Source organism: Equus quagga, chromosome 5 (assembly GCF_021613505.1).
Source record: "Equus quagga isolate Etosha38 chromosome 5, UCLA_HA_Equagga_1.0, whole genome shotgun sequence".
In the NCBI taxonomy this organism is placed as follows: domain Eukaryota; kingdom Metazoa; phylum Chordata; class Mammalia; order Perissodactyla; family Equidae; genus Equus; species Equus quagga.
Genome location: NC_060271.1, coordinates 102,309,982 through 102,335,041, shown reverse-complemented (window position 1 = coordinate 102,335,041; position 25,060 = coordinate 102,309,982). Strand labels below are relative to the sequence as shown.

The window sequence follows — 25,060 nt, the reverse complement described above, 5'->3', positions numbered from 1 at the left end:
TATTACCTTTTGTACTCCTAATACTGTCTCATAGGGGAAAAATAGTAAAGACAATAATTTAAAGGGAGAGTGTAGAATAAGTAGTTTCACGTTATTAATACAGTTGAGGTCAAAGCACATTAGATGATTAGAATTTTTGTCAGAGTGAATAATGGCCTATATTCCTATTATTTATCAAGCTGATAGTACTTCAATTTTTGGTTGGCCCTTGTAGCATCATTACCCCTATGTAAGTATCCACCATTATCTGTCAGTAAATCTCATGAACTAAGCCCACTGATTGCTATTAGGATTGTCTAAGGTGGGATCATAGTCCAAAGAGCTGTCCCGGGGCTCTCTATTGTTTCCTCACACAGTCTACCTGATCTCAGAGTCATGTGTGTTCTTGCTGTAATTTTTTCTGCTAGATTGTAGATTCTTTGGAGAAGGCATCATCTTTTTCATCTTTGTATCTCTCACATTTCCTAGCATAGTGCTATCAAGAGTACTCCTCCAAATGGTTTAACTTAAATTTATATTCACCTAATATGGTAGAGGTGGCTTAATGGCAATGGCTTCAAACGTTTTTTTAATCTGTAAATTGGATCAAAAATGCTCAGAAAGGGGCCGGCCCCGTGGCCGAGTGGTTAAGTTCACGTGCTCTGCTTCAGCGGCCTAGGGTTTTGCCAGTTCGGATCCTGGGAGCAGACATGTCACCACTCATCAGGCCATGCTGATACAGTGTCCCACATAGCACAACCGGAAGGACCTACAACTAGAATATACAACTATGTACTGGGGGGCTTTGGGGAGAAGGAGAAGAAGGAAAAAAAGAGGATTGGAAACAGATGTTAGCTCAGGTGCTAATCTTTTAAAAGAAAAGAATGCTCAGAAAAAGAAGTAAAATTAAACAAAAATATGCAATGTGGTATCTTGGAAGAACACTGGATTAGAGCAAGAAGGCGTAGGTGTACAACTTTGCCACTAACTTGGTGAGAGAATTTGAAAAAGCCGCTTGACTTCTCTGGGTCTCCATTTCCTCTTCTTAAAAATGAAGACATTACATGAGATGATTTTTTAGATCATTTCCAGAACTGACATGTGAAGATTCTGTAATTTAATATTGCCTGAGCTTATACTTTAAAAAAAGGAAAAAAAACCCTCAGGAATAACTAGATTCTAAAGCAGTTCTTCTGAAATTTGGCTGCACATAGGAATCACCCGGGGAGCTTTTAATAAAAACCCCAATACCTGAGTCTCATCCAAGAGAAGCCAATTTAAGTGAGATGGAGTACGGCCTGGGCCTGGAATTAAAAAAAAAACCTCTCCAGATGATTCTGTGTTCAGCCAAAAGCACTGTTTTAAAACGTCTCCCCACTGTCTTATTAATAAGTGACCAAGTCCTGGTCATGTCATGGGTGTATTATTTTGACCCTAAAAATAAACAGGAAGGCTGAATTCTCGAAAGATGGTGATACTGTTTCAGCTCTTTTTACACAGAGATAGTTTGCCATCCAATATTGTTTTGTCATACAACAACATGTGTTTGTGTGTGAGTGCATGTGTATATTTAGGGTAAATCTGTTGGGTAAATTAGATGGGGCTAAAAAGGAATTGAGGATTATAAATTATCTCTACCGGCTGTTGAATATTTCATGTCAATTAAACATTTGCAAAAACCAAGTATAGTATTATGATCCACTCATAGCCATTACGAGACTGGCACATCTCCATACAGCAATAGCCATTGCCGAGGCTACTGTAATACTCTGGCGTGAGTCATAATCAATTGTGGTCTCCCTGGACATAATGAACAGTAATATAATTTTGTAGTTATTCTCCTAGCGTGATGAAGCAGCAAGCCAAATTGAGTTTCTAGATAAATTTTGACATATGGGTCTTATTCCTAAAGAAAAAGAGCTATTGTTGCTCTGGCTTTGTTCCAGAAGTCTGTAGAAATCCACATGGTAGCTTATTGTTGTATTACAAAAAGGTACTACAAGTATTTTTTTATGAAAAAGAACAAATTGCTAAGTTCAATTAGTCCTTTGGGGCAGAATTTGGAATTTCTTTTCAGTCTGGCTGCTGGATCCTATGTGAGCTATTGTTTGACTCACACAGAGGCAGTCTTAAAGGCCTATGAACCACAAGGCCACTGTGGGGGCTTCTAGTTGATGGTGGAAGGATCAAGCAGCCCTCTTTGCCAGAGCAGTGAAATATAATGTTAACATCATTTTTTAAAAAAATCAGCCATAGGAAAGGAGGTTAAGAAGTTGAGGCAGAATTGAAACAAATCTAGGCCTTTCAATTGGCAGTCTGAGAACTCACCTTGATGTTTATGAGTAGATGTGGTCTGAGGAATTGTTTAAGAATAATCAGTTACAGGATGCTTTTAATTCAAAAAATTTAAGATAAGTGGAGTACATAGATGTTAAAACATCTCAGTTGACATTGTCTCTTATGCTTATAACGAGGATTAATGTAAATGTCTATTTAAGAGTTGAGCCCTGATCTGTAAATATTTCTCAGGGGGACAAGATTCTAGGGTTAAGGACCTAGTAGTAGCAAAAAGCAGAATTGGAATTTCATTGTATAGTCAAAGTCAGAGCTTGAGAGAGAAGGACAGCTACCATAGGAAGTAGTATGGAGTTACAATCTCCAGAAGTAAATTGTGCTTATGAGAGTTACTAGTTGACCAAAAGATTCCTATGTGTTGTAAACAGTGTCAAATCTAGTATTCTCAGTATGGAATTATTGGGATGATGTAATGGAGGAACAGAAATTTTCCTGCAGATCTTTTAGTGGTACTGGCTCAGCCTTGGGTTATCCAAAGAGCCCTCAGATTGTCCTAATTAATATTAATTCAGCCCTTCTGTCAGGCTTATGTGACATGCAGTCCAACCGTCAGTCAGTGGCATATTAAAATGCTCTCCACAGGACCGCAGAGCTGCGGGTGACCTCTGCGTGGACACGATGTTTGCTGAGCAGGAATACTCCTATTTCTGCCCTAAGCATTGCACAAAGCAATAGCTATCAACTGGATGGAAAAGTTATGTTCATTCAGGAGAGTCTTAAAACATCTCACTTCTCTCTCATGTAAATCCTTTGTCATAAAGTCAGGGAAAGGATACAACACGCGCAAAGTTTTGAGTAACAGTGTCTAAGAAAGTGCTCTGATGGAAGTGGGGTCCCTTTTGGAGGAAGATCAGTTTAGGGCTCAGCTTGTTTACTGGAATGAAGAAATTGCTCTTAGAGACAGATATGGGAGGAGTGAGAATTGGAAGAAGATAAAAAGAGAGGCTTTCCCGTGTCAGGTTTCTTCTGTAGTTATGTCTGTTGGCACAACCCTGCTAGCACAACTTTTGGCAGAATCTAAAATAAACCTGGAGCCAAACCAGGTATTAACTGTTTCTTCAACAGCACAGCTATAGAAGCTGGTTTCAAAGTTGATGGTCACTGCTCTCTGTGGATCTAGAGTTATTCATTCAGCAGGTATTTATTGAGTCCTTACTTAGCACTGGGGTAATTCGCAAATGAGACAAAATACCGTTCTTGCCCTCGTGGAGTTTACAAGCAAGGTCCTGGAGAGGTTGTTTACTTTCAATTGTGATAAAGGTTGCTGGTGGAGCTTATAATAAGGAGATCTAACTTTGCCAGGATGGGGCTAGGGAGATCAAGGATTGCATTTCTGAGGAAGTGACAGTTAAGCATAAATCTAAAGGATGCAGATAGAGATAGAGGCAAAGAGGTGAGGCAAAACTGTTCTGGACAGAGGGGATAGCATATGCAAAGTCCCTGAGGTAGCAAAGAGCTTGGTATTGGAGGACTTTTTAGACTAAAAGTCTAAAAGGGCCGACCTGACGGAGCAGACGAGCAACACAGGAGAAGGAGGAGAAAGAGCCAGACTTTGCAGAGCTTCACAGACCTTGCTAGGGGTTTGGCCTTTATCTTAAAAGCAATGGGAAGGCATTGAAGGGACAAAGCTGAGGGAATGACATACACAGCCTGGTACTTTTAAAGAACTCTCTGGTTACAGATCGCACAAAGGACCAGGGCTGGAATGGGGCATGGGTTCTGAGAGGCCCTGAGGGAGGCTACTAGAGAAGCCCATATCAGAAAACTGGGACAAGGGAGACAGTGGTAGAATAGGTAGAAGGGACAGAAGTGGAAGCATTCAAGATGTGTTTCTAAGATGGAATGGTCAGGTCTTGGCTCAGATGCAAGGATGGTGGTTGCAATTCCAGTCATTAAGGCAGTCTCAGACTTTCACCTGACTGCTCTAGCCATCTTACCTCAGTTTCTGGATTGTTTAGATTAATGCTAGACAGTTAGAGCTCCAAACTAAATATGTGTTCTGAGAGACTCTGCCTCATGAATAAAAATCACACTCTCCTGTGATTTTTATTCATGGAGCAATTGTACCTAGAGACAACTCAATAGGAAGACTATTAATAACCAATGATAATATCATCTCACTGCTTCAAAATAAATGTGTTTCATTTTCAAAAGTTCTAAGTTCAGTTACTTGCAATATTTCTGCTTACATAGTAAAGGTCTATAAATCAAGATGCAAATATCACAGGCTTCTTACAGCTTATTATAGGAACGGCGATTTTCTTGAACTTATTTCCCTAAATTTGCAAATATAATCCAATGGAATGTATTCATTCCAAATGATTCTGTGTCGTTTTCATTTGTTAATGAGTTTTGTTTAATATTTTACAATTGAGTTTTGTTTAATAACCTTACATTCCCAATCTATATACTATTACTGTTATTACTGTCCCTCAGTAGTTCTGTAAAATCCATTCCAACTCTCAAGTCCCATGGTTTTCTTGCCTCTCTTTTTAATTCTCATCCCTTCTCTTCTCTCAGTCTTCCACCTCTCTGTGGAGGTAGTGGCCGGCATGGTAGACGTGGGTTACAATATTCAAGGAGTGTAGAATATTCAAGGGAAGCTTGGGCCCCAGTCATTGCCAGTCTTCTTTCCTCAGTTTCCTCTGTGCATTAGCTTCAAGTGCAGTCATTACTCATTTGGTCCTCAAATAAAATGCTCTTTGTTGCAATAACAATTTTTCCCTGGTATAAGGGATGGCATATCAGTCTGATAATGTGAACTTTATAGCAATTGGCAGATTTTATTTGTGTGGGGAGTTTTTACAGTTGTTGGTTACCTTTTTTTTAAGTTGCCATTTGGGTCAAGGAGGATTTTATTTCTTAACTAGGATTATTCCTTTATCGGATATTAATTTAGAAGTGGTTTTTTCTCTCTAAATAACAAATTCATAGAGATGCTACATGGTTAATTTTTTTCTTTTTAACTGGATTAACCCCATATCAGGTATTTCACAAAGCCAGGATAAATGTATTTAAGAGAAAATACCCAACCTATGAGTAATATTTTCTCCAAATACAATGAGGCCCATTTAAAGGAATACTTGAAATAAAAATAATCCTAATGATAGATCTAATGCACTCTGTATCAGACCCATTGAATTTCTTTAAACCTTATTCAATAAATGCCTGATTAATAAATAATCCTGTTAAATGAATAAAACCCCAGTGTGCCAAATGGAGACATACAAAGCAATCATGATCAGACTTGTTATGGGAGAATGATAGATGAATAAATCTACTGTGCAATTAATTTATGACTGAACTATGATGAAATCCCTGTGGCAATGCTAAATCTGTTAGAGGAATAGATTTATCATCTTCTTTCAAACAATTGCATTCCAGGAATTTAACAAAATACTATTATCTGAATCTCCTCATAACGGAGATATCTATTTATTTGTGTGGGGGAAGAGTTCCTTCTGTGCAGATAGAGCTAAATAAATGTTTATTGTTATTGATACCAACCACAACAGGAGCAATCTATGATGGAAACTATTAATGCTGACAGTATTCTTATCTGCTTCTGGTTCTTCAAACGATCAAAGTTGCCTTATTTTTAGATAAGTTGGTGTGAATAATTCTACTTTTTAAAAGATTAAAAGCAAACCAACAAAAACAGGCCACAGGCTATTTTGAAAACAATCTGTACTACTGTATAATGTGGTTCCACTTAGCTTAAGAAAGCACAAATTTAGGGACCCTGTTTTAAGAAGACCATCAGAGATTGGTAGGTTAGCAGAATGTTGTGGCATATTTTAACTTCAAAAGACAGCCTGTCGTATTTTAGTCCTATTGTGCTTTTAGACTGGCAATTATTGATACAAAAAATAAAAAATATTTTGAGCTAAAGGTTAGATAATCTGAAGTTCATGAGTGCTTAGATTCAGAGCGTGATGGCAAGGTTCAAAGAGACTTTAGAATCAACAAGCAAAACCATGTTTAATGCAATCTTTCTTTTGTTTTGGGGGAACTAGAGCTGATACTTTAAACTAATCCTTTTTACCAGTGTAAGGGGATTTAAGAGATAAGACCTGAATGAAAAGGTAGATTTGTATAGTGATGTAGAAAGATGTAGACTTTAACCAGAGGTTTGGTTTTTGTTTTCTCTTTTTCTCAGATAGAAAAATGAAAAATTTGTAGAGGTGAGGAAAAGAGGAAAGGTTTCCTTAAACTTAAAGGATGAAAGAATTTGGCCCATTGGGGTAATATTTGAGGTTAGGTTTTATGAATATTTTAATATGCATTCAAATAAACACACACACACACACACACACACACACACACACACACACACGCCTAGGTCTATGCAAATGAAGCTAAAACATTGTCCCAGTTTAAATCTAGTCTGCTCTTTTCACATTTAGTACCTAGGCATCATAATTTTCTTAATTAATATAATATCTTTATGTAGCAATCCTGTGTATTTTCTTGTTTCTAAGACTTAATAAATAAGTACTTTACAAATCCATAGATGTAGTGGGTTTCACTTATTTGCACAATTATTCATGATCAATATTATACATACAGCATTGTTCTAAAGCATTCTTTGATATAATCTTGGGTATAAATAAACAAAAAAAATAGAAGTTGTGGCTCTTGCAGAGCTTACATTGAGATGACATATGAAATAAATCATTAGAACATTGTGTCTGACATGGCACTCATTTATGAGCTATCTTCATGAATTATTAACTACTCTATTTTAAAATATTTTTCTTCTTTAATTGTGATAAAATATACATAACATAAAATTTATCATTTTAAACATTTTTTTAAATTTAATTTAATCTTTTTGAGGAAATTTTTGAGGAAAATTAGCCCTGAGCTAACATCTGCTACCAATCCTCCTCTTTTTGCTGAGGAAGACTGGTCCTAAGCTAACATCTGTGCCCATCCTCCTCTACTTTATATGTGGGCCTACCACCGCTTGGCAAGCCATGTCCGCACATGGGATCCGGGCCAGTGAACCCCCAGCCACTGAAGCGGAATGTGCGAACTTAACCGCTGCACCACCGGGCCAGCCCCCGTTTTAACCATTTTTAAGTGTATGGTTCAGTGGCATTAAGTACACTCACATTGTTGTGCAACCATCACCACCATCCATCTCCAGAACTTTTTCATCTTCCCAAACTGAAACTCCATATCCATTAAGCAATAACTCCCCATTCCCTGCCTCCTTCAGTTCTTGGCAACCACTGTTCTGCTTTCTGTCTCTGTGAATTTGACTGCTCTGAGTACATCATATAAGTGGAATCATTCAATATTTGCCCTTTTGTGATTGGCTCATTTCACTAAGCATAATGTCTTCAGGGTTCATGCATGTTGTACTATGTGTCAGAATTTCATTCCTTTTAAGACTGAATATTATTCCATTGTATGTATGCCACATTTTGTTAATTTGTTCATCTTGATGGATGTTTAGATTGTTTCCTCCTTTGGGCTATTGTGAATAAAGCTGCTGTGAACATGGGTGTACAGATATCTGTTTGAGTCTTTGCTTTCGTTTCTTTTGGGTATATACCTGAAGTGGAATTGCTGGATCATATGATAATTCTATGTTTAATTTTTGGAGGAACTGCCATACTATTTTCCACAGTGATTGCACCATTTTACATTCCCACCAGCCATGCACTTAGGTTCCAGTTTCTCCACATCCTTACCAATACTTGTTATTTTCTGTTTTCTAATTTTCTTTCTTTCTTTTTTTAAAAAAAGTGATAGTCATCTTAATGTGTGTAAAGTGATATCTCATTGTGGTTTTGATTTATATTTTTCTAATTATTAGTAATATTAAGCATCTTTTCATGTGCTTCTTGGCCATTTATATATCTTCTTCAGAGAAATGTCTATTTAAGTCCTTTGCCCATTTTTAAATCAGGTTTTTTTTTTTTGATTTTTGTTTGTTTTTTGATCAGTTTGGTTTTTTGCTGTTGTTGAGTTGTAGGAGTTCTTTATATATACTGAATATTAGTCCTTTATCAGATATATGATTTGCAGATATTTTCTCCCATTCCATGGGTTGCCTTTTCACTCTGTTGATCATGTCTTTTGATGCACAAAAGTTTTAAATTTTGAAAAAGTTCAATTTATCTATTTTTTATTTTATTGCCTGTGCTTTTGATGTCATATATATTTTTCTTTTGACTGTTTACTTAAATCTATTTTAAAAGATCTTAAATCACTATGGAAATAGAACATTAATCTCTCGTCCTGTAAATAGAAAATTGTCATAAAATAGCACTATAATATTAAAATTAAAATGCTCATCCATCCTCCCTACCACTAATGGTATATCCCACTTTGGGAAACCCTGCTGTAGAAGGAGCTAAGACCTGTGGAGGACACAAAAATAAATAAGACCCAATTTAGGCCTTCAGTGAACCTTAAGCCTAATACATGAGTTAGATGTGTGTAAGACATTGTTTTGTAATTGTGTTCCTAAGATGAACAAAACTGCTATAGGAATTCAGAGGTAGAGATTATTTTCTGCTTTAGGGGTAGTGGGGAGGGAGTTAAGGTAAGATTTCATGGGGAAGGTACATTTGAGATAAGCCTTAAAGGACCAGAAAGATTTTGACATGTGTAGATGAAGAGAAACATGAACAAAAGTGAGAGGTTAGGAGAGTAAAAAGGATGTTCAGCAAATGGCCAGCCTAATCTATCTTGGGTAAAATAAGGGAACAGTGGGAAATAAGGCATGGAGGGTCGTGAGAGCCCATGGCAGGCTCGCTGTACCCAGCTATCTTATTCTTTAACATTCTGTATGCAGTCATCCTTTAAGGCTTCTGGCTTTTGTGTCTTGTTTAGGAAGGCTGTCTCCATCATACTATTATAAAAATATTCCCTTAACTTTTCTTCAAATACTTCTATAAATTTTTTAAACAGATGGTACTATGACCCCATCTGGAATTTAGTTTTGCATATGATAAGATAAGATTCCAAATTTATTTTTTCTATAGGGTCATTCATTTCTTCAAACAAAATGTATTAAATTGTTCAACTTTTCTTCACTGTTTAGAAATACAATCTTTATCATACACTATATCCACATATATAAGTGTGTCTATTTCTGGATGCTCTGTTCTGTTTCACTGATTTATTTGTCAGTTTCTGCTTTAATTAGTGTATGTTTATAGTTATGTTTTGATTTCTGATCAGGCAGGTCCCTCCCTCATTATTCTTCTATTTAAAAATTTTTGACTTTTCTTATTCATTCTTTCAGGTGAACATTTGAATCTGTTTACTGAATTAAAAAATACAGGTTGTGTATTAAAATGTACCCAGAATTTATTTTAATTATGTATGGTAAGACACGCAAATATGAAAATGATTGTCATGAAGGAAGATGCTTATACTCACAGATCTCCAGAAACAGGAGGCAGAGTATGACATGCAGGGCTACATGGGGAAGGCACCAGGTCACAGGGGTCAGACAGGAGGCAGAATAGGAGTGGGGAGAGCATGGCTCAGAGCCTTTATTGAAGTTTTCATGGGAAGGAATGGTGAGGGAAGGTAGGTATGTTGAGTAAGCTTAGTATTGGATAGTCTGAATAATTTTGGTGGTCTCTGGGCTACAGGGGTGATCCCTAGTTGTCCGGTACCGGGCTCTGGAGTGATTTAGAGCAGGGGGAATGTTGACTTGGTTTATGAGAATTTGATAAAAGAGATGGTTAGGCCTGTGGGCTCTGGATTGGTTGGTTTATATACCAAACTCACTCTTGCAGGGGAGTCATTTGCTCTTTGTAAAAATTAGTTAGCCCTGGGAGGGGCAGTCTCTCCAGGATGGCCTCAAATGCCAGAGCGTCAAGAATACTAAAAGAAGGGGCCAACCTAGTGGTGTAGTGGTTAAATTCGTGTACCACTTCAGTGGCCCAGGATTTGCAGATTTGGATCCCAGGCACAGACCTAACACTGTTTGTCAAGCCACGCTGTGGTGGTGTCCCACATAAAATAGAGGAAGGCTGGCACAGATGTTAGCTCAGTGATCATCTTCCTCAAGCAAAAAGAAGAAGATTGGCAACAGACGTTAGCTCAAGGTCTATCTTCCTCACAAAAACAAGCAAACAAACAGAAGAATACAAAAAGAAAAGAAAATGTTGTCAATACCAGTTGTGATTTGATTCAGGTTGCATTGACTTATAGAGTAATTTGATAATGAAGAGGCATCATTACAATATTCAATGCTTCCATCTAGGAACATGGGATGTATCTCCATTTATTTAGGTGTTCTTTTATGTTTTCTTCATTGTATATTTTTCTTCACATAAATCTTGCCCATTTTGTTAGATTTATTCTTATAAATATCTTTATAATTTTTGTTGCTATTCTTTTTTGCCTATGGCTTGACAAAATGTAGTGAAGTATCTTATAGTATCTTATTCAACATTCTATCATTCATTTATTTTCCAAGCAAATTTTGTTGACTACTTGTGAAGTATGTGTCAGATTTTAAGGTGCCCTTAGGCATCCCCCTTCCTGGTGTCCTACTACATCCGGATCTGGGAGATCTTGGCATTCCTGTGGAGTTCTGACCACAGAGAGGGCACAGATGGTGGAGTAGATCTCAGAGAATATGAGAATGGATGAGATGAAGAACAGAAATAGGAGAAGCAAAAGAACACACAGGGAATCTAAAGAGGGTAGAAGTCATGGGATGTAGTGCTCAGTGGCCTCAATGTGTTTCAGTAATTTGGGAAGCAGTCTTCTGCTGAAAATGAAGGGTCAGGGCAAATTTGAATGCTGGAGGATATTTATTGTGAGAAAAACAGAAAGCTTGTTGGATTACATGAGAGTCCAGCATGAATGTGATCACTGATCAAAGTCCATGTGATTTTGTGACTTAACACAGGTAGCATTCAACAATCGTAGGAGCAGGTGAGGAGAATGTGGTTGGTGAGATTACCCAGGTCTGAGGAGCAGCTCGTTAGGGTTAGTGATAGAGGGGAGTCAAGAGTAGTAGTAAGTGTGCTGTTGAAGGTAGAGATTGCTCATGATTTGCTCAGAAATAGCCTTACTTGTACAGGTTTAAAAATGCAACTCAAAAGATAATCGCTGACACTTAAATAGTCCCACATCTTCAAAACTCTCCATAACCAAGATAAAAAGATTGCAAAGAACATTCATTCATTCATTCAGTTTCTATGGAAAGAATGCTTGCGTTCAATGCTGGGTCTGTTTTCAAGGAGTTTATTTCTAAAAGATTTACTTTCTTGGACCATTTATTAATACCATTTCTGCAAAGGTACATATATGTTTTTCAAATATGCAATATCTTCTGTAAGCATTCTAGTTAAATGATTCCCTAGCGTAGGCAAATCACTTTGATGCTGGTTGTACCAGGGAAATGCCATAAATTCCCAGATGCTTTTTTAATACGATGAGTTACAATGACAAAAGTAATGAGACTTTTTGAATGTCTCATTTTCTTTATTATAGCTTTACATAAATTCAGCATGTGAATAATGCTTGAAGGTAAATTAACATTGTTAAGAAGCATATACCATAATATAAAGTACTTTAACATTTATAATATGAGACCATTTATTAAAGAAAATACCATTATATAATAATGAGGCTAATAATTTCATATGGAAATAATACTGTATTAATTTGATGTATTCATACTAACAGTGTACATGATATTTTAAATTTTGCTGTCACATAATTATGCTGCTACTTTATGAAATGTTATACTGTCACCTAGAAAAACCCTTCTTTGAGTGTAGATCTGTGCTCTTCAGCTTTAGATGGCAGATTGTAATGTGTCAAGGAGGTATTTTTAAGTAAAGAGGTGGGAAAAACTCCTGGCTGAGTCATAAAGCTGTGGATTCTTTCTTCCCTAATCTTCTACTGGAGCAAGGATCTCTAGGATAACACTGGCCTTTAGCAAAGAATTGAAACACCTTACTAGTTCTACAAGGCAAATTGGGTAATTGAGTAATTGAGTGTGATGTTAGATTTGGAATGAGGACATTTCTTAAGGTTGTAAATCATGGTCTGTATAATTGTTGCTCAAAAAACAGCATTCAAAGGGAAAGTGATAGCTAGAAGGATTTGAAGACCAAATAATTCTGTACTAGTCAGCAAACAGTAGCATTACAACTATGAATGATGATTTGATACGAGCCTCTTAACTCCTCGACTCTATTAGTTATTATCTGTACTGTATATAACTGTATCTGTACAGTTATTATCTGTGCTGTTTTAAGAAGTATGTTTCTGTAAGGAAAATGAACACATATTAAAGCAACTGATTAAAAGTGAAAAAGTTGACACATTGGTGCATTGGAATAAATAATGCCTCAAAGTTTACTCAGTGGTGGAAATGAAACCAAAATACAAAGCTCTATCTTTGATTGAAGTTGGCTAACGTTTCAAGAAGTAGCTTGAAGTGACAGTGGGTAATATGAAAAAGCAGACATATTTCTTGCCGTGATATTTTACAGCTGTCACTGGCAGTGTGTTTTCTTAAACTGATATCAGCTGATATTTATACACTTACAATTTCTGGTCAGATTAGGGTGGAAGGTTGTGGTACCCACGTATATAAAATAGTATAATAATGTTCTATTCTTTTTGGAACAAATTTGTTGCATGAAATGTCAGATGAGTCATTTTGCTCATGTCAGATATTTGAAAGTAATGGAAAGATGCCAACGTGGAAGCCCAGTAATTCATGCACTGGTGTAATGGAGCAAATGAAATGCAAAGCTCTTGTACAGGTCCAATTTCAGCACCAAACGCTTACCTGTCAGTCAGCAAAATTGTCCCTGAATAAAAATGAACCCCATCTGAGAGGCAAAGCATTTTAATATACATCACATTCTTTGACTCTATTGCGAGGTAGAAGCTGCAGGGAAAGAAAGCGAATGCTGCTGAAAAAGACATTTAAGAGCAACCCCTGAGCATGCTGAAAATCTTGCTCGCACTGCTGCCCACAAAAGGTTTTTGGTTTGCCCTTTTTCTCCTGAGCTATTGACAAACTCTTTAGCATTGCTCTCCTCCTCCCCTGGGTATCTCTTATCGCTACGTGGAAAAGCAGCTGATTTACCTGAGACAGTGAGAGATTTGGCCACTCGGATGTGGAGACCAAGTTTTAGACAGGTAACTTTATTGCTGTCTGGGTGCAGCGGGAGATGTATTTATGGGCGTGACAATTAAAAATGTGTGTTGCACAAATCGAAAGTCAGACATATCCTTATAGAAATGAATATTATGGCCCCAACTGACTCATTCTTTTGAAAAGGCTTTCATTTTGGAATTGGTTCCCACTTTTCTATATGAGCAAGCATCTTACAGAAATCAGGTGTCTTAGTTTTTTTAGACACAATTCCTTGTGGTTTTAAAAAAGCAAATGGGAAAGTTAAGAATTTGCGTTCTTCGGTGCCCACACATCCAGGGCTTCTTGAACCCTACCTCTAGGAGTCGTGATTTGTTCTACCTTTCAAATGTCTGTTTTCCATTTCTGTGTTTTAAGACTCTAAGTGCTTAAAGGAACCCAAGCAGCTATTGAAAACCAATAATGACTAGTTCTTCTAAATGTTAATGACTGAGAATGAACTAGCAATCAGGGCTCAAAAATAAAATAAAATAAAATAAAGTGTGTTGTATTACAAACGATAGTAATTAAATCAAGCCAAGGTGCCCTATACTTATGACGGCACTAATGCTTGAAAAATTATGAGTATGGAGAAAATTTACGTAAATCCTCTTTAAATGATGTATGTGCAAAAAGGAAAGAAAGAAAACCATGGTCACGAGACTGAATTTATTTTAATCCCCTGGTTCAAGTGGTCCTAGAAATAATCATACTTGTATCAATCTATATTGCATGACTTTTATAAGATGTGAAAATAGTGTTTTTCACTAAATTGTCACTTATTATTGTTCATTTAGGGCCACTAACATAGAAAAATTTCTCAGCTACAGTGTCAAAAGAATAGGGACAATTTGATGTTTTCTTTTGATGCTGTTTGTTGATATCTAGACCACTGTAGCTTGATTGCCTAACATTAAACCTATAATAACAGTGCAATCATAGCAGTATCATCATGAATGTTGTTACAATAGAAACAACATTTACACGGCTTCAGAATGGTAATTATCAAACTTTTTGTCATGAAGCGCTTATTTGCTAGCATTGATCTGACCCGGTCAGTTGTTAGCTCTTCTCATCTGAGGTGTATTGATTGTATAATCAGTAGATAGAGGCTGTGGGCAGATGAAATTCAGCGTTGTTGGGCAAATTATCGGCTGCTTGCCTGTTGACCTGGACCCTGCTGGTTGTACCTTAGATGCTGGTGGGATTATTACTCATTTCAGTGACCCTACTTTATGATACAGCACTCTGTATTATTATAAAAGATAAATGCCATCCTGCTTGCTGTGGTTGTGGTTGACTACACAAATGTCAGAATAGAGCTAGTCCGAAAACTAGGCAGTGCAAGTGTGTTTCAGATGAGATTAAAAGAGAAATTTGCAAAGACTTTACCTTTTCTCTATTTGTCTCTCCATATGAATATAATGATTAAAAGCCTATGTGTATCTGGCTGATGAGAATAATGAGACTTTACATGTACATAGCACTTGATCATGTACCAAGAGTTGTGACAAGTCAGTTAATATTCTTATTTTACCAATAAGCACACTGAGGCCTATATTAAGATAAACAAATGAGCTAAAATCACATGGTCAATGAGCTGCAGAACTAGGAATTAAATTCATTTCTTCTGAATGTAAGTCGAGTTTGTTATGTTCTATTGCTCTGCCTTATTAGGTGATCTGACCTGACCATTAAATATCTGTGTACTGAAAGATCTAACGTTTCATCCAGCTAGATTAAGGGGAAAAAAAAAGGCCTTAATGTTATTTAAATAAATTATTGCATTGGGTAACTTCTGAGACTATTTGAGCCATTAAATGTTTATAGCATTCCAAAGGCCAACGTCTAACATGGGACTTTTAAAAGACAAAATCATTTTATATAAAGAGCAATGTGAATTTTGTAGCTGGTGGCTGTTTAAAATCTAGATGTGTCTAGTGGAACATTTTGCTTATGTGGGAAAATTCTTCAAGGTTATTTCTTTTGCCATGTCTTGCTTTCCTTAGTCTGGCTTCTCTTGCACCTTGGAATCATTCTACCCTTTATAGGCAGCTACAGCGTGGCGTCACATCCTAATGCCTAGACTGGGCCTTTCTGACACTCTATGGGAGCCTTTTGATATTCAAGTCACCCCACACATATATTTTTTTAAACCTGACAGTGTTCACAATGGCATGTTCACCCTTTCTCTCTGAAAAGAAAAGGGTGTGAAAAGGGTATACTTTACTAATAGTTCACTGCCATAAAAATATTAATATTTTGGAACTGATAATTTGAACCTCCAAATAGTAATCTAGATGAGGGGATGCTTACACATAGTTCTGCATCTTTAAATGGGCTCTGTTGTGCCCAGTAAGCCATCTCATTCTTTCCTTCTGCCAACTACTCAACCATAGTGTTATAAAGGTCAGTGGTTACCTGCTCATTGTATTTTAAAGGCATACTCACAGCAAGTAGTCCTATAAGCAAGTCCAGCAGTACCACATTCTTCTTTGGTCTTAAATTTTGCAGCTGTTGAATCATGATTGGGCAATAATTTCACCCGTCTTGAAAATTATTTTATATTCTTAGTTTTAAAAGACCAAATGACTGATCTCTTACCTAAAATGTTGCAGGAGATAAGTGGGGAAGTACATGAAAGTTACATGCAGAAGCGCCATGGCTCTGTGAGCACCAAAGAAAACAGCTATTTGAGCACTCCTTTAGCAGATGTCTTCCCTAAACTAGGCAGATAGCTAAAAAGTAACTCCCAGTTTCTGCAATTTCAAGCCTTTCAAGAGAAGCCTTAATTTGGGTGCATATTCCTTTCCTTTGTCTTACGGCTGCTGAAATACACACTGACTACCAGATTAGTATTTAAAAGAAAATAGTTATCTTTTTCAGACTTTCCCCCCAAAGCTAAAACACATGTGATACTTATATAGTCATTATTTATGTACTGATTTATGTATGTAATGCACATATGCACTGATGATTTATGGGCTGACTCTATATACTGTCAGCTCTTCAGGTCTGACCTATTGTAATGTTTCCTTCATTGCTTAACACTATGCTTTGTATAAAGAAGGAACTTAAATATTGATTAGAGTGGACCGGACATTCAGTCAACAAGTATTTATTTATTGAGTGCCTACTGTATATGAGACATGGCAGGAGGCATCAGATACAGCAGTCAGTGAGCAAGACACACACAGTCCCTGCTCTCAAAGCTCGTGATGGAAAAGAGGTGAGATAGACATTATGTAACTAATTACATAATTAATTGTTTAATGCAATTTTTCACTTTAATATTGCATACCTAAACAAAATTCAAGACATTAGAGGTTTATGCTTCTCTGGGACAGGGACCTTTAAAAATCAACCTTTAAAATTCTATTGCATTTTAAAAAAATGTGCACAAGTGTATATTTTGCTGAATTTGGACAAGTGGACACACATATCCATATGTAAGTGTATATCTAAGTATATATATCTACATCTAAGTATATACGTGTATATTTAACTGTATATACATTTATATTATATGTAAGTATATACATATATAATTGTATATATGTATATATGTACAAGTGTGTGTGTATATATATATATATACACATATACACCCATATAATCATCACCTCAATCAAGATATAGGATGTTTATTTCACCAAAAAGGATACCTTTGTGCTCTGTTCCAGAGTACAACCCATGATTTTCCCCAGGTGCCTAGATTTGTTTTTCCTAGAGTTTCAGATAAATGATATCGTATAGTGCATATTCTTTGTCTCTGACTTCTTTTGCTCAGTCTGATGTTTCTGAGATTCATCCATGTTTTTGTGTGTATCAGTAGTGTTTTCCTTATTATTGCTGATTAGTATTCTATTTTATGGATATACCACAATGTGTTTATTCATTTACCTGTTGATTGACATTTGAGGGTTTTGTGGGTTTTTTTCAGTTTACAGCCATTATGAATACAGGTTACTATACACATTAATGTAGAAGTCTTGATGTGGACATATGTTTTCATTTCTCTTGAGAAAATATGAAGTGGATTTGCTGATGGATAATATAAGTATATATTGAACTTTATAGGAAACCATCAAATTGTTTTCCAAAGTGGTTTTATCTTTTTACATTGCCACGAGCAGTGTTGAGGGTCTCAGTTGCTCTGTGTCTTTGCCAACACTTAGTATGTGGAAGTGTAGTCATATCTCACTGTGACCAGAAGTGGAGGTGGGGAAAATTAGACTGCAGTCCTTCCTTCTTCTCCCTGCAGAAATAATCTTCTTAACATGCGATTTTCATTCCATTGCTTCTCCAGGGAATAGCTTCTACAGACCCAGAAGCTATTGTGCTCTGAGAAAGGTAAGGAGTTTTGATAGGTAGGAAGTGGAGGAGAGAGGAAGAGAGAGAGTGAGAGACTGAGAGAGAGAGCAGACAGGAAGAGCTGTGATGTGGAAGTAGGCTAGGGTTCTATTGTGAAGATTTGTCTATTGCTCTGTTACATTGTTGGACTTCAAAGGCAAAATAAAGATATCTTTAATCAGGAGGGTGTCAAGATCAGGTTTATATTTTATATTTATGTTTCTAAAAGATGATTCTGATGAACTTATGGTTGTTCGTGTGTATGTGGTCCGAGGGTGGGTAGAGGGGGTGATCTTCATGGCTTTAGGCCCAACGTTAGCTTTTTTCTTTCTTTTCAGAATTCCTTATAAACTTCACTAGTCCACTGACTCCATCCATCATCTTTGGGTTAATGACTTAGAAAGCTCCAGCCTTCCTCTCTTAGTTAGACTATATATTTCCACCCACCTCCTGGCATATTCTCTTGGATGCCCTAACTTTACATCAAACCCAACATATCAAAAAGGAAAACACCCAGTCGTCATTTCTGTTCACCCTCATTCAACTTTATTTCTATCACCATTCTCCCAGTGCCTAAGCTAGAAATCTTGGAATTATCTTGACTTTTCTTCCTTATTTTCTTTATCTAGTTTTTCATGAATTTTGGTATATTTTTTCTTTTAAGAATATCTCTTGGATTTGGTTCTTTTGCTTCTCACTACCACATTTTCATCACCTTAATCTGCGTTTCTGCACCCATCTCCTAGCTTGGTTTTTCTTTTTCACCAGTCACTACCCTTAAGTTTTTCCAGTCCTCCCGGATAAATCTGACATCTCATTTTCTTCCTGTCATTCTTTTGAAAGGAAAAGAATACAGCCCTTACTGAGGACACTCCAGTAGGCTCTCTCATACGTTATTTCATTTAACTCTGTGAAGTAAGTCTCATTAACCTCATTTTGTAGTCAACAAAAACTAAGGCTCCCAACTAGTGGGATTGGAATTTGTGCCCACTTCTGTCTGACCCCACAGCTCATAACCTTCCCTCTGCTCTCCTTTGTGAAAACTACAGTGCGTCCCTTTGGACAATAATTTTAAGTCCCAACGCTTCTGGTCTTCAAAGCCTTTCAAAAATCTTCTCCCCTCCCTCAAATCATACCCTCCCACTCTCACCTACCCCTCAAGCTAAACTCTTATATTTTCCAGTGTTCCAGAATAAGTCCTGTCTCTTCTGGTCAGGTCTGCTATCTCAAAGGCGGAAACGCTGCTTCCTGTTTTGCCCCTTTGTCTTTTCACATAACATGTTAAGTGTTTTGCAGATAACATTTCTCCTCTGGAATTGTCTCATTTTTGCCTAGACAACATTTAGCCATCTCTGATTCTCACATTCTCCCAAACTGAAGTTGATGCAAACAATTTTAAAGGCCTCATCAATCTTTATATTAGGGGATAAATTTGAGAAGGGTAAATACAGAACATAAAGAGACCCATTTCTGAAAAACAAAAGTTAACCCTGGTTTTCAGTTTGGGAAATTAGTAGGAGTAAAAATATTAGTCACAGGATTCAGATTTAGAAAATTTTACTTTACAGTAGAAATTAAGAAAAACACACACCAGTGTCTTCGTTCATATTCTTGTGTGTCAAATTTCTGTCATCCTGAATGGGCTATGTAGGTAGGTGCTAGTGGCCTGAGTATGTCAGGAATCAGCTACACCATAAAGTGTCAGTGGGGTGGCTGGCCCGGTGGCGTGGTGGTTAAATTCGCTTGCTCCACTTTGGCAGCCCAAGATTCACAGGTTTGGATCCCACGTGTGGACCTAGCACTGCTCATCAAGCCATGCTGTGGAGCATCCTACATTAAATAGGGAAAGACTGTCACAGATGTTAGCTCAGCGACAATCTTCCTCAAGCAAAAAGAGGAAGATTTGCAACAGGTGTTAGCTCAGGGCCAACTTTCCTTACCAAAAAAAAGAAAGAATAAAGTGTCAGTAGGAGTAGACTATTTCAAAGAGGAATAAGAAAAAGGAAAATAAACTGTTTTTTCCTTTGCCTAGTCAGCATTGGCAGTAGAAAAAGGAAAGTTTGTAGAGAAAGAAAGTTGGTCTAAAACACCTCATTAACACTTTCCTAATACCTTGTTCTTATCTCTGAGTAAACTCACTGCCAAGAAGTCCTAAAGATTCCTGTATTTTTTAAATTAAGAATTTCAGACCTCTGAGCAACAATTCTTCAGGTTCTACAAACAGCGTTGTGTAATTAGAATCTCAGCTACTCATATGAAAAAGGAAGACATTTAGGTTAAGTGAGAGGGAAGGCAAAATATGAGAATATGAAAATAAAGAGAAGTTAGCTAAGATTGACCATCTCTGAGGAAATATCTTTGCATGGGGAAGTTTTTAGAGACCCTCCCAAGAGTTGGGCAGGAATCTCTAGTGCACTCATGTTTACAGAACCCCAGATGGAACCCTTAAGGATGCTTGGACAAGAATGCCACTTTCTAGAGAGAGGTACAATGACAGCAAAAACCCTTGCAATGAACCATCTGTCTTCCCACCCAATGTATGATCCTTGAAGGCTGGGACCACAACTGATTCATTTTTCTCTCTTGATACCTAGAGCCTTGCTTGGCACATAGTAGGCCCTCAGAGTGGCAGAATGCTGAAGAAGAGCTTAGGCTCTGCAGTAAGACAGACAAGGATTTAAATCCCTGCTCTACTAATTAGCCCGCTTTGTTACCTGTTATTTTATCACCTTAAGCCTCAATTTCCATATCTGTAAAATGGAGATAATTATATTGCCTTACATCATAGGGTTGTTGTGGGGATTAAAAAAGCCAATGGTGATAAAGAATTTAGCAACATGTTTGGCACATAAATTCTCAATTTAAAAAAGTTATTATTTTTATTGGTAGTTCATGAAATGTTTCATTAGGCTGACCTCAGATAATTGCTTAAAATATCCTCAGTGATGTTTATATCTTGCTCGTGTATTTTATAAAATATAATCTCATCTAATGAGATTATGGATTGCAGTGGTGCTCCTTAACCTATTGCCCATAGGGTAAGATGAAAGTAGCGGTGTTTTTTTTATTCGTGAGCTGTGGAAATGTACCAGAGGACCTGGGATATTCCTTTGTATTCACCATGTGTGAATAATGTTGGGCCCCCCCCACATTGAAATAATTTTTACCCCCAAATGAAAGTGTGTTGTAAAGATAAGTTCTACCTATAGAAACACTTTCACTGATAATTTATGGATAATATTAAATACTCTAAGTTGTTGAGTAGACTGCTGAACTAAAATATAGTTACTAAATTAAAATTAACATGATACTGTGCATTGTGGGGGTACTTATGGAACATAACAATAACTTTTGGAATTAAAATTTAAGTCAACAATTATTTATGTCTGCTGTACATGAAGCATAGTATTGAATTCTATAAAGCAATAGAAGGTAAGCAAGATGGACTTCCTTCCCTGGAAGCTCTGTGGTCCAAAGTAAGAAATTGAGTATCTGCATGAAATGATAAAAAACAGTAAAAAAGGCTTGTTGATTAAACCAAAGCAGTTTTAGTACTCAGCTTTTTAAAAGGGGAGCAAATTGTACCTCCTTTAAGCCAGTCAGGTTAATTTTGATACCTTTAAAGATTCTGTGCTAGATGAAATCATTGAACAATCAATTAGTCACCACATAGGAGAGCAGGAAGCACTGAGTAGTCACTATCTTGGCTTTGCAAAGAGCAAATTGTACCAGATCAATTTAATTTCCTTCTTCAAGAGGTTGACAGTTTATACAGACATTTAGGAAGCAGGATATGTAATTTATCTGAACTTCAGAAAGGATTTTGATTCAGTCACACATGACATTTTAGCACTAACTCAAAGGATGTGGTCCAGTCCAGACCATATTCCTGTAGGAAGGGGCTCACTTCACTGGCAAGTCACAATTGAAAATGGTTACCAAGGGCTTGGTGTCAACAATGAATCTTGTCCTATAATTGCAATCCTAGTGCTAGAGTTATTCTGAGTTTCTATCTGTGTCATAGATAAATAATTGAAAATAAACTTGTGTTGGCTGAGGAAAGCCTTGATACAAATGCTTTGGAAGATTGTTATAGTTTAAATGAAATGATCTTAAACCATAAAAATGAGCCATTATATACTCTATGAAGGGCAATAGGACCAAGTTCAAAATAACACGCTGTGGTGATCATGAGCAGTGCCAAAGACAGATAAAAATGGGAGCAACTTGGCCACAAACATGACAAAGAAACACTTGGGAGTCAATAGTGGAACCCAGTCCATGTATCGCTGAGCAATTCTGTATTATTATTTACAAAGAACACATAATTTTAGGGTTTTTAAAAACGAATATGATTTGCAAGCATGAGGAGCCTAGAAGTCATTAGTTTGTAATAGTCAGTTTTAATCACAACTTTCAAACTATGCTAATTTTACACTGCCAGGAAGCTGGACGGTCCAGAGAAAAGCGTTCGAGACATGGACGATGGTGAATAGATGTTTCTTTAAAGTTCAGACTAGAGAAGAGAGACCACTCTTCAAACTGTTGAGAGGTATCATTACATTTCATAGTGATTTACTGAGTAGCAGCTACATGTCAGATTGTCATGGTAAATTTATGGAGCAATTGTTTTGTTTTGTTTTAATTTTCACAGGGGAGAATATATGACAAATGAGCTTAAATGTACCAAGAGTTTGGTTGAATAAAGGAAGAACTCTTTTACCGTTGAGGTCATTAATCACTGAAACATGTTATCAAAGAGTTTCTGAAGTATTTTTTCTTGAAAGTTGTTTGAAAACAGAATAGACAGCCTTCTGCCTAAGGCAGCATTGGTGTTGAAGCCTTTGGTTCAGTCCATTGCTTCCAAAATCTGACAGTGCTAGGATCGCTTGGATAGAATTTTGTAAAAAACTGCTTTATTGAAGTATAATTGACCTACTATAAATTGCACATATTTCAAGTGTAACTTTGTTTTCACTTACATATATATATATATATATATATATTCATTTGACTTATATATATATACATTCATCATCCCTAAAAGTTTTCTCATGCCCCTTTGTAGTTCTTCCTCCCACCCCTCCCTCGGTAACCATTATCTGCTTTCTGTCACTAGAGATTAATTTGCATTTTCTAGAATTTTATGTAAATAGAATCAAGTAGTTTGTATTCTTTTTCATCTGGCTTCTTTCACTTAGTATATTTAGTTTGAGTTTTATCCTGTCGTAATGTGTTTCAATAGCTCATTACTTTGTTCTTTGCTGAGTGATATTCCATTATATGGAGATATGTATATATGTGTGTATATATATATATATACAGTTTCTGTTTACCCACTTATCCACTGATGGACATTTGGGTTGTTTCCAGTTTTTACTTATTACAAATAAAGCTGTTATGAGCATTTATGTACAAGCTTTTGTATAGACATAAGCTCTCATTTCTCTAGAGTAAATACTTAAGAGTAGAGTGGTTGGATCATATGATAGGTATATGTTTAACTTTTTGGGCAATTGCCAAATTGGAACCAAAGTGCCGGTTCCATTTTTCTCTCCCATTAGCAGTTGTAGGAGACTTCTGTGAACACTTGATGTGACAAGTGTCTTTAATATTAGACATTCTAATAAGTGTATTGTGGTATCTCATTGTGGTTTTAATTTAAACTTCCTGAATGATTAAGGATGTTGAGCATCTTTTCATGTGCTGATTTGCCATCTACATATCTTCTTTGGTGAAGTGTCTGTTCAGTTTTTTTTTTTTTTTTTTTGCCCACTTTTTAATTTGGGCATTTGTTTTTCTTATTACTGAGTTTTAAGAGTTCTTTATGTATTCTGAATGCTAGTCCTTTAGCAGATATATGATTTTCAAATATCTTCTCCCAGTCTGTAGCTTGCCTTTTCATTCTCTTAACAGTGTCTTTCAAAGAGCAGAATTTTTAATGTTGATGAAGTCAAATTCATCCTTTTTTTTTTTCTTTTATGGATCATGTTTTTGTTCACCTCTAGGAACTCTGCTTAACCCAAGGTCACAAATATTTTCTCCTGTGTTTTCTTACAAAAGTTTTATAGTTTAAGTTTTACAGTTAGGTCTATGATCCATTTTGAGTAATTTTTTTTGTATATGATGCAAGGTATGGATCAGTGGTCTTATTTTACATCTAGATATCTAGTTGCTCCAGCATTATTTGTTGAAAAGCCTATTCTTTCTCCACTAAATTGTCATTGAACCTGTGTCAAAAATCAAATGTCCATATATGTGCAGGTCTATTTCTGACTTCTCTGTTCGGTCCCATTTGTTTACTTGTTAAAGGGTGTTCTGAGACCCAATTTCTAATGTGTGGAGGGGAGGTTTCCCCGCTACACCACCAAGCAATGCTCAGGAAAGCATAATTCTTTGCAGTGAATCTATAATCAGTAATATTCACCAACCAGTGATATCAGTACCTTCTATAGGAAGCATGTCACTTTCTGCTTTTTGTTAATCCTAATTTATATTCCAGTAAGAAATGGAAACACAATATTATGTGGTAGATGGTGTGTAAGTATATATATTATAATTCCTCTAGCTCAGAGTTTCTTAACCCTTTTTATGCCATGGTCCTCTTTGGTAATCCCATGATGTTTATGGATCCTTTCTCAAAATACGTTTCAAACATATTAATAAAATTATAGGAATACAAAAGAAACCAATTCCATTGAAATACAGTTATCAAAATATGTTTAAAATACAATTGTGATGTAGTAATTATGTGCTTCCTTATTAATGCAATAAAATACTAAGATCTAGTTGCAACTCTAATACTTATTGTAATTTTTCATTAAGAATGAGCTACTAAATGGTATTTTGAAATAACTGCAACAACTAAAAGGTTATAGGAAAATATCATTGTTCATAGCCTACATTTGTAATGGGAGGAAATGCTGAATTTCAGTTTGTTTCATAAAAATACAAATATTTTTTCCTTCCAAGTTCATGGACCCCTTGAATTCTCTCCATGAATCCTAAGAACTCCTGCCTATTTCTGTCCATTTTATATAAAACTTAGTTTTGAATCACAAAAGCCAAATTATGCAAAAATAAATTATGAAGGAATATTGGAGAAAAAAAATGAAGGTCCAGCTTCCTTGTGGAATTGGCTAAAAGGCTTCATTCAACATTTTGATATACACTTTTTTTAGATTCCATTATTTCCTGCTGGAATTAGCATTGTCCTCTTCAGTGAACCACTAA

General features: G+C 36.4%; 1 protein-coding gene across 5 annotated transcripts in view; it reads left to right on the top strand.

The window, feature by feature from the left end:
- Nucleotides 1–25,060, top strand: part of CAMKMT (calmodulin-lysine N-methyltransferase) — a 372,525-nt gene that overhangs the window by 192,790 nt on the left and 154,675 nt on the right. The window lies entirely within an intron of this gene.